The sequence below is a fragment of the Stegostoma tigrinum genome, chromosome 1, assembly GCF_030684315.1.
Source record: "Stegostoma tigrinum isolate sSteTig4 chromosome 1, sSteTig4.hap1, whole genome shotgun sequence".
Taxonomy (NCBI): domain Eukaryota; kingdom Metazoa; phylum Chordata; class Chondrichthyes; order Orectolobiformes; family Stegostomatidae; genus Stegostoma; species Stegostoma tigrinum.
In genome coordinates, this window is record NC_081354.1 from 65,173,188 (window position 1) to 65,191,142 (window position 17,955).

General features: G+C 40.5%; 1 long non-coding RNA gene across 1 annotated transcript in view; it reads left to right on the forward strand.

Moving 5' to 3' along the window:
* Positions 1–17,346, forward strand: part of LOC125452273 (uncharacterized) — a 35,004-nt gene extending 17,658 nt beyond the window's left edge. Inside the window, exon 4 of the long non-coding RNA XR_007247516.2 lies at positions 16,968–17,346. This is a non-coding gene — a long non-coding RNA (uncharacterized LOC125452273). The remainder of the gene's footprint in view (positions 1–16,967) is intronic.
* The last annotated feature ends 609 nt before the right edge of the window (positions 17,347–17,955 follow it).

Consider the following 17,955-nt stretch of genomic DNA (forward strand, 5'->3'; position numbering starts at 1 on the left):
CAATGATACAGCTCTAAACATAAATACTTTCATAAACAACTGTGAATGAAGTTGAGGGATGGGATAGGAGAGTGGAATTGGAAGAAAGTTACCAAGTAATTCTGAATTTCACTTCTTTAATAATAGTTGGGCTGTGATTGGGGTTAGCTGGTGTAGAAAGGCTCAAAGTCTACATGTCTACAAACGTTTTCAGTTTGGATAGTTCAGGGGTTTGGGGAACATGCTAGCCAAGTTGTTCTTGTATAGCTCCAACAGTAACATGCATTTAACAACCTGGAAGTGTGGCTTGCTGTGTCGTATCTGGAAAAAAAGTAGAACAGTTCCAATGTGTCTGATTACCACCCCCCATGAACCAATTCTCAATCATCAGCAAGGTGATGCAAGGAAGCATTGACAGTGCTATCAAACAGTGACAACCTACTCACAAATGCTTTGTGTGGTTTCTGCTTGAGTCAGCCTGGCTCTTGATGTCATCATAGTTGGTCCAAAGTTAGGCAAAAGAGCTAAGTTTCTAAGGTAAGGTGAGAGTGACTGCTGTTGTCTTCAAGGTATGATTTGATTGCATATGATGTTGAGGAGTCCTTGCAAAACTGAATTGGGGAACAAGTGGCAATTTTTTCATGGTTGGAGCCAGAACTAATACAGGCAAGCATGGTAAATCATCTCATCTCTGAAATATGAAGATAACAGAAGGTATAACCACCTCCAAGTTCCTCTTGATATCTCATTCCATTATAAGTTGGATCCATATAATTTCTCTGTTTGGACCAGAATCCTGGAACTCCCTAACAGTATGATGGGTCAACTGAAATCATAAAGATTGCTACAGTTTAGTAGGTGTCTCTTCACTTTCTCCAGGAGAGCATTGATGGAGGAATGGCTAACTAACAGAAGAGTCAGTTGGGATAAGCAGGACACATTTTTGGGATGGCAAACTGTGACTAATGGAGTGCCACAGGGATCAGTGCTGGGCTCACAATTATTTGCGATATATATTAATGACTTGGATGAAGAAAGTGAATGTGTTATAGACAAGATGGCAGATGACACAAAAATATTTAGGAAGGCAAATGGTGAGGATGAACATTAAGAGTCTGCAGAAGGATATAGGCAAGCTAAATCAGTGGGTAAATCTTGGCAGATGGAATATAATGTGGGAAAATGTGAGGTTATGCACTTTGGCAGGAAGAATAGAGGATCTGAATATTATTTAAATGGAGAATGTACCTCTTTGTCATAAACAGTAGTTTATGATGCAGAAATCTGATCTGTGTTTTCTGTTCACTTGATCCCAACACTCTGGTAAATCAGGGGCTTAGTGTGTTTTGATTAAATCATTAACTTGTGTGACAGCCCGAGGAGGGATGGGGTTTAAAATTGGCATACGTTGCAAGTGGATTGTAACAGCCGGACTATGCTTACAACATCTGTAGGCATGGTGTTTGCTTCTCTATATGTGTGTGAACCGAATCTTACCTCTTTATCTGCTTCTTCATCAGCAATCACATTCATCCTGCCAGACTGTTATCAAATTACAGATGACTCATGTCTTCCAGCTCAGCATCGGATAGACAATACACAACTGATTTAGATCTGATCCTGAACTCCTTTTTTTTAAATTTCAAAATTATACTTTATTCAGAAAACGTATATATATTTTTGTCACTTCAGCAATTCTGTACAGTGACAAATGAAGAAACAAACATTGGAGTTTGACCCTATTCAGCAAATAAATCAAAGACATTTCTTACATATACCAGACTATAGGCGGTGTCCCATAACTGAACAGACCCCCATTTAACTTTGGCAGAAAGACCTTAGACAGAGATAGTAAGAGCTCCCAATGCTGGTGTCTGCGTAATACATTGTGAAGCTGGAGGTACACAGCAGGCAAGGCAGCATCAGTGGACCAGGAAAGCTGACATTTCGGGTTGAGACCCTTCTTCAGAAATGCTTATTTTTTATTTCTGAAGAAGGGTCCAGGCCTTAGACAATGGTCTTTCTCCACTGCCTTGTCAGTGGCTGCACCAAGCTTTAGTGTGTCCCTCAGTACATAGACATGGATGTTGGAATGTGTCTGTAACACTCCGTCAAGGTCAACTCTTTGCTCTGGAAGACCAACAAATTTCAGGCAGACCAAAGAGTGTCTTTCGCCAAGTTGATAGTCCTCCAGGGACAGTTGTTTATCTTGGTGTGTGTCCTGGGGAACAGACCATAGAGCACAGAGTCCTGCGTCATGGAGCTGCTCAGGACCTGACCCTGAACTGCACTATCTTGCCATGTACTCTGTTTCCTCTGTGATAATGGGAACTGCAGATGCTGGAGAATCCAAGATAATAGTGTGAAGCTGGATGAACACAGCAGGCCAAGCAGCATCTCAGGAGCACAAAAGCTGACGTTTCGGGCCTAGACCCTTCATCAGAGAGGGGGATGGGGTGAGGGTTCTGGGCTAAATAGGAAGAGAGGGGGAGGCGGACCGAAGATGGAGAGAAAAGAAGATGGGTGGAGAGGAGAGTATAGGTGGGGAGGTAGGGAGGGGATAGGTCAGTCCAGGGAAGACGGACAGGTAAGGAGGTGGGATGAGGTTAGTAGGTAGGAGATGGAGGTGCGGCTTGGTGTGGGAGGAAGGGATGGGTGAGAGGAAGAACAAGTTAGGGAGGCAGAGACAGGCTGGACTGGTTTTGGGATGCAGTGGGTGGAGGGGAAGAGCTGGGCTGGTTGTGTGGTGCAGTGGGGGGAGGGGACGAGCTGGGCTGGTTTTGGGATGCGTTGGGGGAAGGGGAGATTTTGAAGCTGGTGAAGCCCACATTGATGCCATTGGGCTGCAGGGTTCCCAAGCGGAATATGAGTTGCTGTTCCTGCAACCTTCGGGTGGCATCATTGTGGCACGGCAGGAGGCCCATGATGGACATGTCATCTAAAGAATGGGAGGGGGAGTGGAAATGGTTTGCGACTGGGAGGTGCAGTTGCTTATTGCGAACCGAGCGGAGGTGTTCTGCAAAGCGGTCCCCAAGCCTCCGCTTGGTTTCCCCGATGTAGAGGAAGCCACACCGGGTACAATGGATACAGTATACCACATTGGCAGATGCCAGAACCCTCACCCCATCCCCCTCGCTGATGAAGGGTCTAGGCCCAAAACGTCAGCTTTTGTGCTCCTGAGATGCTGCTTGGCCTGCTGTGTTCATCCAGCCTCACGCTTTATTATCTATTACTCTGTTTCCTCTGTATGGTTTGTCTTCTTTGACAGCCTGATCTATTTCTATCTGGGAAGCACATTTAACAAATATTTTACATGAAACGAAATGTAAGTAGTTATTGTTTTATCTTCATTTTTCCATTCTGTAGTTATGGCTATTGATCATTTTAGATTTTAACCCTTGCTGAATTACTGTTGCGGTTGTGAGATGAACAGAGAAAAAAGGTAAAAAAAAATGTCAAAGAGAATTTTCGAATAAGTCTCATGTTCTTCAAATGGGATTTGCTTCTCATGTAACCTGTTATGAAAGTACTTCCATTTGTAATATTTGAGGGCAAATGTTGAAAAGAGTGTGAAGATTGGTTCATTTGAGACAGATGAGATGCGAGGGCCTTTCTATTAAGCTTACTGGAAGGCCACTTAGGATTTTTCTTTAAGAAGACAGACTTAATGGAAATGGAAATTCAACTGAGGAAAGAGCCCAAGCCTTACAGACTTTGGAACTGCTTGGACCAATTTACAGAGAAGTCATATTTCTGGGCTTGTTGCTGTTGAGAGATTTCTTTTTGCAGTATTGTTCAGGAAGGTCAGTAGGCAAGTAACCTACTAACAGAGAATCCACCCAACATTCTTTCCATTTTTTCATAAACCTTTCATGGAAAAAAACAATGGGGGTGGGGAGGGGCTGAAAAAAAGACTACTCAAGTTAATCTACTGGAAGACTTAGAATCCCTACAGTAGAGAAAGACGCCATTCAGCCCATCAGGTCAGCACCAGACCTTGAAAAATCATCCCACCCAGGCCACATAACTTCACATGGGGCTTTTACCATAGTTAACCCATCCGACCTGCACACTGTGGGGCATTTTTTTTAAGCAAGGCCATTTGACCAAACCTGCATTCCTTTTGCCTGTGGGAAAAAACCAGAGCACTTAGAGCAAACCCACAAGACACGGGGAGAACATGCAAACTCCAAGTACGTAGTTGCCTGAGGGTGGAATTGAAACCATATCCCTGGTGCTCTGAGACAGCAGCGCTAACCACTGAATCACTGTGCCACTTCGATCTTGGTGATCTCTCCCAAACGATCTGGAAAGTACCAGTGGCGACCATATATTGACACTTGCCAACATATGCCAGAAAGCCAGACTGAATGCTATTTGGAAAGTTTCATATCTTTTCCCTTAAGATTTAGCAATTATTTGCCCAATGTTTTCTTTTTAAAGCTGATTACTGCCATTATTTTTTGGCGTGTGCTTATTTAGCAGGGTTAATAGTTATATATTCTTATTCCCAGCTGTTTTGGAGCTTAGCATTTTTGTTGAATTAGTTCATAGTTCCTTGAACGTAGTTGCAGTTAGACAGGATAGTAAGGGAGACATTCGGTACGCTTGCCTTTATTGGTCAGTGCATTGAGTATAGTAGTTGGGAGGTCATATTGCGGCTGTACAAGACCACTTTTGCAGGTTAGGCCACTTTTGGAACATTGTGTGCCATTCTGGTCTTCCTGCTATAGAAAAGATGTTGTGAAACCTGAAAGGTTTCAGAAAAGATTTACAAGGATTTTGCCAGAGTTGGAGGAATAGAACTACACAGAGATTGATTAGGCCGGCGCTATTTTCCCTGGAATGTCTGAGGCTGAGGAGTGACCTTGCAGACGTTTACAGAATTGTAAGGAGCAATGGATAGGGTGAATGGACAAGATCTTTTTCCTGGGGTGAGGGAGTCCAAAACTAGAGGGTATAGATTTATGGTGAGGTGGGAAAGATTTAAAAGGGGCCTAAGGGGCAACGTTTTCATGTAGAGGGTGTTGTATATATAGAATGAGTTGCCGGAGGAAGTGGTGGAGGCTGGTACAATTACAAAACTTAAAAGGTATTTGGATGGGCCCATGAATAGGAAGGGTTTTGAGGTTTATGGGCCAAATGCTGGCAACTGGGACTAGATTTACTTAGGATATCTGGTCAGCGTGGACGAGTGGACTGAAGGGTCTGTTTTCATGCTGTACAGCTCTATGACCCCATTACTCTAAGTCTTGTTGTTATAATGATACAATATTGTTGTTTATTCAAGAAGACTGGATCTCAGATTTTTTTCTTGTATTCTAAATTTTATGTTCAATCTATATTTGACCATATTTGCAACTGTGTAAAACATTTAAATATTTATTGTGACCAGTGGAGTAGTGAAAATAGAAAAAATCAGTGTGCTCCTCAAACCACTATCATAACAGTACTGTGTGGTCTTTAAGTATCAAGGGTAATTACAGTTTACGTTTTATACATGGATTCAACTATTTTTTGAGAAAAAAATGAAATAATAACATTGTTTCAATAATTAATGTTCTGAAGTACCATTGTATTTCTGGAGGGATTGCATTTACAGCTCATCAGGGACTGGATCCTATATTAAATCTTCAACTTTCACTCATCTAGAGACCAAACGGTAATTAATATATTTCAAAAGGAAATTCCTAATCTCTTGATGGAAGCTTGACAGGTATAAATTTATGAAAAGCACAAATATAAATAACTGCTATATGGTTGCTCTTCTCTCACCAACATTAACTACTCAGCCATGTCTCAGAAAATCCTTGGCTGTTTTAGTGCATTCCTACAGCTGCTGATGCTGAAGTATGACAGAAGAGCTGACAATTGTGTTCAGAGGAGCAGCACAGGAAGGCCTCCAGGAGCATGGTAAGCCTTTGTCTGTAAATTGGAGATGGGCAAGATGGCAACAGTGATTCAAGTCTAGAGAAAATACTCACCTATATCAAACCTATCAAGCAACAGCACATCGGGCCAAAAGGGCAAAGAATGGTAAAAAGGTACCCTAATAGATCTTAAATACACATAGCATTTGGAACAAAATAAATGAATTAATGGCACAAATAGAGTTAATGGCTATGATCTTATGACCATTAAGGAAATACAGTGGGTTACAAAAAGATTAAAACTGGGAATTAACTATTTGAACGTATGTTACCTTTCAAAAGGACAGACAGGAAAGAATGGTCAATAAAGTGGCTTTCTTTCTGTATGAATTAGGATAAGTATGATGGCAAAAAAGTGATCTCGGAATGGAAGATGTAAAGTCCATATGGGTGGGGCAAGAAGGCACTGGTGAGGGTAATCTATAGCTTGCTAACAGTTGCTGTGCAGTAAAACAGAATAAACCAGGAAACAATGAGGCCATGTAAAAGAGACAATATGTCAATCCTGGGTATCTTTAATCTTCATGTAGATTTGGAGAAATGAAATTGGCAGAAGTAGTCTTGTGAATGGATTCATAGAGTTTATTTGAGAAATATCTTAAAACTAGTATTGTCCAGTAAAGTTCCTTTCAAAATTATGCACAGAGGTGTATTTTTTTAAAAAATTATCTCTTTATGTCGCTTGGACATGGCATACTCTATTTCTTTAGCTATGTATTTTAAGTCTATAGTCTTTAGTTACCAACCTACTCATAGAGGAAGTAATTTCTCTCTACTTTGTGAAAACATCTGACAATTTTTAATTATTCTATTGGATATCTCCTTATAGCTTGTCTGCTGTAGGAGTTTGAACCTGTATCAATGATAAATGCATCTTTTCTGTGCTCAAAAGAACAGATTATGTGAATTAGGTAGGTTAGAAAGAATACAGGGATATACATATAACTTAATTAAGCATTGAATTAGATTCCAAGAGATTTTCTTTTGATAGGAATCATTGGCATTTAAAATAGTATCAGAGATAATAGGAACTGCAGATGCTGGAGAATCTGAAATAACAAGGTGTAGAGCTGGATGAACACAGCAGGCCAAGCAGCATCTTAAGAGCAGAAACTTCTGATGAAGGGCCTAGGCCCGAAACATCAACTTTCCTGCCCCTAAGATGCTGCTTGGCCTGCTGTGTTCATTCAGCTCTATACCTTGTTATCTGGCATTTAAAGTAAGTTACTAACTCATGAAGTAATGGCAGATTTGTTGTGTTCACTGAAAAGAGAATTGGATGGGTTGCTGGTGAAGTGTAGAAATGGAAGCAGAGATCTCAAATGATGCACTTTGCTCTTTTTAATATCTCCTGGAAATAATTTTTCTTTACATTTGTGGTTCAGAAAGGGATTTCCCGAGATTTTTACTTCTTAGAATTGTCCTGGATTTTTATTTTTGCAAATCTCATGGTTGCCTTCTAAGAGTTTGCCGGGTGCTGGTGTTAGAATCATAGAATCTTTGTTGTGATGAGGTGAATGGGGAGATTTGAGGGTCTCGCATGTTGCCATATGACTGAATGGGACAGGCTCAATCAATAAACTGGTCCTTTCCAGCCAAAATATATGTAGGGTTTTATTGCTTCTACGTGGAAAATCAATGAAAGCTAAAGAAGGTCAAAGTGCACCAAATAAAACTTGATGTAAAAATGTAAATTGCCGGAGAAACTCAGCAGGACTGGCTGCATCTGTGGAGAGAAAACAGAGTTACCATTTTTGTTTTCAGGGTTCTGAAGAAGGGTCTCTGAATTCCAAATTTTGACTCTGTTTCCTGCCTGCAACTGCTGCCCAACCTGCTGAGTTTCTCCAGCAATTTCTACTTTTGTTTCCGATTTCTGGAATCTGCATTTCTTTGCTTTGAAGCAAGACTTGATGGTCTTTTTATTGGCACCTCATTCAGTTTAATAGTCTGGAAAAAGACATCCACTTCCACCTATTATCTTTGTGAAGAATCATAGTTCTGACAAACAAGCTGTACAAGTGTTATAGATGCTCAATGTATTCAGATCAATTTTATTTCTGTCTGAACTCAAGTGGTTAATTGTTTCAGAAGCTGACAGACCTAATTAGTGGACAAGAAAATTGTTGAGGCATGCATAAAATGCCTTATTGTGTGCCCCAGAGGGTGCGGTCCCCTATTGGAAATGCAATTTTGTTACCAGCATAATGAAATTACCACAAAGAAAAATAGGCTGCTCAAGTGAAAATTAACAACTTTCCCCAGGAACAATGAAGCAGTTTGAACTCCTGGACACCTGTCTGGTCATTCAAGCAGTAATACTAATGAGCTTTTGTACTAGAGTTAGCTTTTAATTTTTACGTGATTGAAATTCATTTCAATGCAGAGGCCCACTGTTTTTTCTAACAATCACATAGGATGCAGAATCCTGGAAAGTAAACAAATTCCCTTACACATCAATATATATAACTATTACATTGGTATAAATACAAATCAAACACATGTGCTTACATATAAACAATGAATCTAGCTACAACTTTATATCCAAAACTCATTTTCTTTTGTCTTGTCAGCCTTTTTGGGTTAAGCCATCCATTTTGCTGCTTATGATCCACATGGCCGATAATCCTCATCTCTCCTGTGACCACCCTGCACCCATATCCCCTTAATCCCTGTATCCACCAACACACTCTCCTCTTGAGCCTTGGTTCCAATATGGACAAAAGAGCTGGATTCTAGAGGTGAAATGGAAGTAATTGACCTTGATACCAAACCAGCATTTGATTGAGTGTGGATCCAGAAGGATAAGCAAAATAGAAGTCAGTGGGAATTAAGGAATAGGCGCTTTGGTTGATCTCATACCTAGTGCACAGTAAGATGACTGTGCTGGCTGAGGGCTATCATCTCAGCTTTAGGGCATCTCCACAGAGAAACTTCAGCCAATTCATCAGTGGCTATCCCTCCACCACAGGTTTGGAAAAGGGGATGCTTACTGATGATTGCACAGTGTTCAGAACCACCTGTGTCTCCTCAGATCTGAAACAGAGTGTGCTGCCTTCCAGTGAAATTTGGGCAATATTCAGGCTTGAACTGATGAAGAATTGAAACGAAGATTGAAAAATTGAAAGAGCTATACACAGTTTCACTTGGAAATTTTGAAGGAAAATAAAGAAAGTAGAATAGAGATAGTAGACCAGATGACTAGCAGCCGGGTTGTGGAGTGAGTGATAGAAACAAGGATGCAGCCTAGACTGCACAATCAACAGGATAAGGGGAGGGAGATCAGAGATAATGGGAACTGCAGATGCTGGAGAATCCAAGATAACAAAGTGTGAAGCTGAATGAACACAGCAGGCCAAGCAGCATCTTAGGACCACAAAAACTGACGTTTCGGGCCTAGACACTTCATCCGAAAAGGGGGATGGGGAGAGGATTCTGAAATAAATAAGGAGAGGGAGGAGGCGGACTAAAGATAGATAGAGAAGATAGGTGCAGAGGAGAGTATGGGTGGGGAGGTAGGGAGGGGATAGGTCAGTCTGGGGAGGACGGGAGGCTTTGGTTGGACACAAGCAATGACTGATGTGCATACTATGGAAATAGGTGACTTCCAGTTGACATATGGATCAAGTTAGAAATCAAGAATATGATCTAAGATGCCAATGACATGGAAACTAATGTTTTTTTTTCCCCAAAGTTCAGTCTCAGAATGTTTAAGACTGAGTCCCCTTGTGAACCTGTGAATGAATGACAGTAAGCTTTACCAGTGAGCTGGTGGTTTGTCAAGTTGAACCACAAAAGCATCTAGCATAGACAGCAGAATCTTTTGTTTGTCCCAGGGACTGATTTGAATTCGGGTGAGTATATTCTTTGTTCCCACCCATAGGTAGGACAGGGAGCCATAATGGACAGATTCAGGCAAGGTCTAAAGAATCTGAAGGAAGAATCAGGAGAGCACTTGCTGGGTGAGCAGGCAGAATGGTGCTGGCAGGACAGGAAAGGTGAAGCTATGCAGATAGGTCAACCCACCTAGAAACTACTAGCAGAACAGATCATTTGAAGCCATGTGACTACAAAACCAAAACTGCACAGCTTAGGGAAATGTCTGAATAAAAAACATAAAAGATAATTTCAGGAGACAAGTCAGAAAGCAAAATTTACAGTGAAATTCAGTAAAGAAAATGTCAGGTAAGACAACTTGCATTTTGAAGTGTTTTGCTCTACTCCTTGAAATTAGGAAGAGTTTTTTTTGCGTCTAACTTAAAGCTCTGTATTTTTGGATGTTATTCATTTTTTTAAAGTTTGCTAACAGCTGTCAGTGAACATATTGAATGACTTATTGGGATTCCAAAAGAACCACAAGGCCTTTTTATTTATTTCCTTTATTTATTTTTCTGGAAGACGGCCAGCAAAGAACATTAAATCCTTATGTAGGACAAGGGATTTTAAAAAGTAGCGAATGAATGCACAGACATTCATAGGAAGCAATAAGTTTAGAAGGAGCACTTTAAAATCAAAGGAAATCTGTTAGCCCACCAATACTGTCATTTGTACTTGGAGTAGTTTTTTTTTATAAAGGCAATGTCTAAAGAAATTTAGCAACTTACTGCTGAAAAACTGAAATGATATCTGAGTGTAAGGAATGAATGCACAAGAGATATTAGCACTTAGAATCAAATAAAAAAGTTGCTTTTTATTTTAAGAAGATTATAAGAATATTTAATTAGACAGTGTAGTTTTCTAAGACTTGGGTTTGAGTTGACCCAGTTCCTAGACTGTTGAAGTATGTATTTGTTGATCCTGACTGCAGTAGTGGCCAAGTAACTGCATCTATGCTGCTGGGACTGACATTGGAGGTTGCCCTTGACTTACTGTGCCAACACCCCCTGACTGATGGGTGTCTCCATGATTTAACTGAGGACTAGTCCCTGTAGACTTTGATGCACGGTCATTTGGTCAAACACATGTCTGACATGTACATGGGTGGGACATAGTGCAGGTATGAGATTGACATCACATGGTGCCAAACAACTACAAGTCCACCCCATTAACTGATTGCTCCTGACAGCCATAACAAGCTGAGATAACAAGTGTAGAGCTGGATGAACACAGCAGGCCAAGCAGCATCAGAGGAGCAGGAAAGCTGACGTTTCGGGCTAAGACCCTTCTTTAGAAATTCAGAAACCATAACAAGCTGCCTGGTTTTGAGACTGTGCTAAAAGGCAAGTCAAGATTGCAGTGCTGTGAACACTAATGCAAAAGGGCATGGCATGGCATGGCAAGGCAGAGCTGCTGTGAGCACCCAAGCAGTTGCAACGTGAGCCAGTGCTCTTGAGCAAATGAGTAGTCCTGAGATGCGACCATGTCCAATGGGTGTGTCTCTGTGTGCTAAGGGGCCTTGCAGTAGTATTGCAATGAAAAATGCTGGCTTCTCCAAAGTGGCACATGGAAATGAGGAATTATGTTGAAAGTAGATTGGAGATGTGCCATGACGTGCAGCGAGACTAGGTGATATTAACTAATAACCAGAAATTGATGCATGTAAAACAGACTCTTATTGCTCACAAATTATAATCTTGACTCACTGTTCAACACTTGGTTGGAAAATGAGATATTCTGCTCTTGATGTTGAGAAGATCCTTGCTCACCATCTCTCATGAACTTCCCAATGTTCTTGCTAATGTCCATACCTTTAAGGGGCTTGGAAAATGTTTTGATTTGTGAACTTTGAATCATTTGTCAGAGAGAATTCAATTGAATATATCAGTTTGGGATTTGTACAGGTTGTAATGAAAGAAAAGTCAAATGATATTTGTATACATGGGATTGAGTTTGGACTGGAACAGTGAAAAGTTTGGGAATTAGATTAGGAGTAGAGATGTGGATCTACATGTAGATGCAGTTTAAGAAGAGAACTGTACTATCTTTTAAGTCCATTTGATTTGGTAGTTAACATGAAAAATGATGATGGGAAAGAAAGGGATCAGGAAAAGGCACTATTACAGTCTAGCAGAGAGACTGAGAGAAAGAAAGTGAATGGTGGTAGCCTCACACTGCATTCAGTGTATCCTTATGAAAATATACCAGAGAAAGGCACTGCAGAGGAAGGATGCCATGTTGGGGAGGTTGGGCAGCTGCTGCTAGTGACAAGCAATGGAAAAGCCAATATTACAAGCGTTCTACAAATGCCAATTGGTGTGCCAATGCATTGGCTTATGGTTTCATATGGACCTGGAAGGACTGCGCACCAAAACACAAATTTGAGGGGCTTTTCAAAAGTGATGCAGCGAGGTATTGTCAGTAATGCCTGGTATGTGCTAACGTAACTGGGGAAGATCAGTCAGAATCTGACAGTCACATCAGTCACAACAAAATACGCCATGGGAGCAGTTACAAATAAATTTTGTGGGAGCCCTTGCACTGTTGGGGAAAAGCTATTGTTTGTTCGTTACTGTCCAATTTGCGAGGTGGGCCAAAGCCGACCCCACACAAGATTGTTCATCTATAACTGTTGTTCATGTAAAGATAGAAGAGTTAACCCCTCAATGAGGAATATCATTACAGATGGATTCAGACCAAGAACACATTTTAATAGGATGGGTGATGAAATAAATTTGCATATTGCTTGGAATAAAATGAAAAAGAAGTCACACCCCATTTTCACCCACAGAGCTTAACTTTGCTTGGCTGAATGAATGAAAATACCATTAAGGACAGCACTAGGTAAAACTATCCAGGAGTCAGAACCAAAAGAACTGCATTGTCTGTAAGTCCAGGAGTCAGGATGGGGGTGGTCAGCTCTGTTGCCTAACATCTGAATGGGATTCCGAGCGATGCCTGGTTGGGTAACTGGATTAACTGCATATGAACGAATGATAGGGAAGGTGATGAAATTGCTTGAAGATATTGTGACTCATAGCAAGGAAGTAGGAGCTGTCAGAGAGTTTAGTGGTTTGTGAGAGAGTTATGCAAGCAGCCGAGTTAGAGGAAGGTAGGAATCAGCGGATCTTACAGGACATGGAGGCAAACATGGAAAAGACTGAGGTATCAATATAAGGGACAAGGAATGGTGAGCTGACACCTGAGAAATCAAGCTTCACCCCTAAATGGACTTTATGAGTTAATAATGATTAGTTTCACTTGCACTTGAATATAAAAGGAAAAGGGCATTGGGAACCCTGGTCACAATTGAAGCAAGTGGCTTTTTGCGTTTTCAAGTATATTTACTCATTGGAGTAATTGAACCAGGTTAACCATAGTAGTGGCACACACTGTAGGGATACTAACTGCCTCCTTGATAACTCCTGAGGAACTATCTACAAACAGACAGTCGGTATACGATAGAGCTGCTCACTGCCCGCTGCAGGAGGAAGCTAACCTCATGGTGAAGCACCTATTGTACATGGCCTGTGATTCTTTCTGCCATACTGCACATTGGAAAAGGATTGGGTAAGCAACTCACTGTCCTGTGCTTATAGATGAGAAACTATACTGCAGTCGGATTTGGATCCCCCTCTGACAGACTAACCACTGTGACAACCGACTGTGTCCAACTTATCTGCAATATTGCCAGGAAAGAAACATTTTGGTGCCAAACCTGAGGATGGGCTGTATGCCAAGGTAGTTTATTGATAAGGTCAGCAAAACTTGGAATGTTAACAGGAGCATGGTGGGTATGCCCACAGAGCAGTGGGAACAATGGCAGTTTCACACATCATTCACAGCAGGAGATGGAGAACCAAAGGCATAAATAACATGGTCTGGCTCCAAGACAAGGAACAGAAAATAACTATTGTTGGCAAAAGCTGATAAAATTTGATATGATATTGTACCATGAGCTGGTACCCGTTATTCAAAACATCTCCAACACTGGCTTGTCTGAGTGGGTGTTCAGACCTCTGTATTGTATGCAGCTTTTGCAAAGCAAATGGCAACAAACAAAGCTTAATCTAATGGTGGAGGGCTGCCAATGGCTGCTCCCCTTCTTCAGAGAAAAGGTTGATTGAAATAGGGGTGCGACTAATACAATTAATGGTAGGGTTTTAAGTAGTGTTGTAGAACAGAGGGGCCTAGGAGTTCAGGTATGTAATTCTTTGAAATTTGCTTCACATACAGACAGGGTGGTTGAAAAGGCATTTGGCATGCTTGCTTTCATTGCTCAATCCTTTGGGTATAACATTTGGAAAGTCATGCTGAGGTTGTACAGGACATCGGTAAGGCCTCTTCTGGAGTACTGTGTCCAGTTCTGGTCGTCAAGTTATAGGAAGGATATTAAAAAAAGAACAAAAACAAATTTGCTTTAAAAGCTCAGCAGGTCTGGTAGCATCTGTGAAGGAGAAAACAGAGTTAATATTTCGGATCTGGTGACCCTTCCTCAGAACTGGAGGATATTTGATAGGAAGGATATTATTAAGTTGGAGAGGGTTCAGAAGAGATTTGCCTGGATGTTGTCGGGTATGGAAGGTTTGAGTTGTAAAGAAAGTTGGATAGGCTGGGGCATTTATCACAGGAGTATGGGAGATTGAGAGGTAACCGTGTCGAAGTTTGTAAAATCTTGAGGGGAATAGATAGGGTTAATGGTAGGTGTCTTTCCCCAAGCATGAGGGATTTGAATACTCGGACAGAGAAAGCAGAGTTACGATTTCACATTCAGTGACCCTTGTTTTGGGTCACTAAACGTGACATGTTAGCTTTACTTTCTCTCCAGAGATGCTGCCAGACCTGCTGAGGTGACAGCCTTTCTCTGGTTTATTATTCACCCGATGTCTGGGTCAGAGATCATGAGGGTGATTTAAGTACTTTCCATTTATCTGGATGAGTGCGGCTCCAAAAATAATCAAGACATTTAGTATCATTGACACCTGCCAATTATCTCCCCCCTCCTCACTATCCCGTTCCCAGAAATACCTTCCAGATGAAACAGCAATTTACCTACACTTTATTCAGCCTAGTCTGAAGTATTTGCTGTTGGTAGTGCGGTCTCCTCGACACTGGGAAGATGAAGTGCAAATTTGGCAGAGCCTACATCCTGTCTGTTAACATGACCCTGAGCTTCCAGATGCTAGCTATCTGAATATACCACTGTGTTCCCATGCCAGCTTTTCTGTCACAGGCCTCCTGCAGTGTTCCAGCAAGCCACAGTGCAAACTGGAACAACAGCACTTCATTTTCCACTTGAGGACACTGCAGCCTGTAGGGCTCAACATCAAGTTCAATAACTTTAGTTATCTAAACTTTAATGTTCTTTACCATCTCCCACACCCTTATCCTGTTATAACATTGGTTGCTTTCAGCTCAGCCAACCCATTCTCTCCTACTCTCATATCTCATTATCACTTATTCAACTTCTGTTCTATCCTGGTCTGCTACTGACAATTCCCTCTTATATCTCTCTCTGGGCTCCATTCTACCTATCAGTTCACCTCCATCTCCACCCTCCCCAACCTCTTCAGCATAAATACCATGTTTTCCTAGCTGCTATCAGTTCTGATGACGAGGCACTGGACTCAAAACATGAACTCTGCTTTGTTTCCAGACTTGTTGCGTTTCACCTGCAATTTCTGTTTTTGTTTCAGATTTCCAGCATCTGCAGTTCCTTGTTTTGTGTATAATCTTTCAGGTCAATGATCTTTTTTATTAACATCAAAGAAAAAAGGTAGAAGTGTTTTAGTTTTTAAGCCTTCAAGAGGGAGGTGCAGCAAGAACAAAATGGAATGTTTGTGACAGGGTGGAGTAATGGTTAGCAAACAAAACAATTTAAGATGCAAAAAATGCTGACTAGGCAACATTTATTGCCCATCCCTAATTGCCAAAGAGTAGTTGAGAGTCAGTCACATTGCTGTTGGTCTGGAGTCACATGTAGGCCAGACATATAAGTATGTAGGTAAGGCACTTTCCTTCCCTAAAGGATGTTAGTGAACCAAATGGGTTTTGCCTGACAACTGACTCATGGTTATCATTAGATTCTTAAATCCATATGTTTACTGAATTCAAATTACACCATCTACCATGGCAGAATCCAAACCCAGGACCCCAGAACATTAGAGATAACAAAGTGTGGAGCTGGATGACCACAGCAAGCCATGCAGCATCTTAGGAGCACAAAAGCAGATGTTTTGAGCCTAGACCCTTCATCAGAAACATTATCTGGCTCTCTGGATGAACAGTCCAGCGATAGTAGCACTAGGCCATCACCTCCCCAGTGTAGGTTGGTTCTGTACTCATTGGAGTTTAGAAAATTGAGAGATCTTATTGAAACATATCAGATTCTTAGGGGACTTGATAGGGTAGATCAGTAAAGGCCGTTTTCCTTGTGGGAGAGTCAAGAACCAGAAGGCATAATCTCATTCAGGACTGAAATGTAAAGGAATTCTTTCTTTTAAAGGACAGTAAATCTGTGGAATTCTTTACCACAGAGGGTTGCTAAGGCTGGGTCATTAACAATGTTCAAAGCTGAAACAGACGTATTTCTAAACATTAAGAGAATCAAAGCTTCTAAGGAAAGTGAAATTGAGAATGATCATATCCACTATGATCTCATTGAATGTTGAATCAGACCTGATGGGCCAAATGGCATCCCTCTATTCTTATGTCTTACAGTCTATATTTGGTGTCCCCTTGTAGATTGGTGACTGCTTTGTGGAACACTTCTGTTTGTTAGTGGTGCACTGTTGGCCATTGTTCTTCTTTCACTCTTTAAATAAATCACTTCTATGCTTCCTGATGGACCAAAGAGAAACGTTTTGAAAAAAAGCTAGTTAGTTTTAATTTTTTTAAGACCACTAATACTTTGAAAGCAAAAACTTTAGATAACCTCAGGCATGAGTAAAACCTTGTCCTTTTTGATGAAATATATTTTTATAGTTGGTAAGGAGTGTTCAACAACACCATAATTTGAATGGGACTCTTAAATAGTAACTTTGTTTTAATGAAGTATTTTGATCTTTCCACAAGTGCATGTTGTTGGAACATACAGAGAGTGTTTGGTCGGGAATGCTTGCTCCTTTCCTGCTGTAAAAATCTCTTGTGGATTCGCCAGTTCATTTGTTTATTTTGTTTCTGTAGATTTGATACGTGGGCCTTCATTTTCTTACAGCCGCCACCTCTGATAAATGAATAGTTGTGGTCAACATGGGAAACAAAAATACACCTAAACGCTGAACACTGTCTTCTACTGAAAAGAATGCTGCCTTTCTGTGCTCACACTCCTGTATCTGGACTGCTTTTGTTGTAAGAATTTGAATTTCCCGAAAATTTATCTTCTTCACATTACATTCTTGTCAAATTAGTTAAGCCTTGCTTCAGGATGAAGAAGTGGCATTGGATTTCATACAAAATACAATTTTCTGTTGTACATTTCAGTAATCAACATTTCATGCATGAATATCTTTGACCAGCATACTCGTTTTTGGTTTTATCAGTTATAAATGTTGTTGTTATTGTTCTAAAGCACAATTATATTGTGCTTTAGAAATACTTGATTGTTGCAAGAAAAACAATAAAAAGTGGATTTGGATTTTATTGCTTTGAATTTCCATCTTTTCTTCTGGATTTCCCAACACATGCTGCCAATTTTTGACCTTTGTTTGGATAAGTAGCAACATTAGGTGAAAATGAAAATTGAATGTAGTTTGATTTTAAAATGTCAAATTAAGTGACCATTTATATATTTTAAATTAATAAGTCCATTATCAATTCAAATATCTAGATTTTCTCAAAGGAACAAAAATATGCATTTGAATATGTTTCGTGTGGATGAAACAAACACAAGACTTTGAACAAATGAGTGAAAGAGCTCTTATATGCTGATGTACAAGAATTCCAGGAATGAATTAAGCAGTTTTAGAAAAATAAATAAGATTAACTTTCTCTTATTAGTTGGATGTTGTAAAATAACCAACCCATTTAACATCCTGGGCAGCATTCATATTTCAACAAGTAATTCAGTCTAAAGAAATGGCTCTTTATTCAAGCTGTTGCCAGGCCACTTCAATCGGTATTTTTAAATATGAGTGACAGTGGTGTGAAAACAGCCAGAAATCCAGTAAATCAG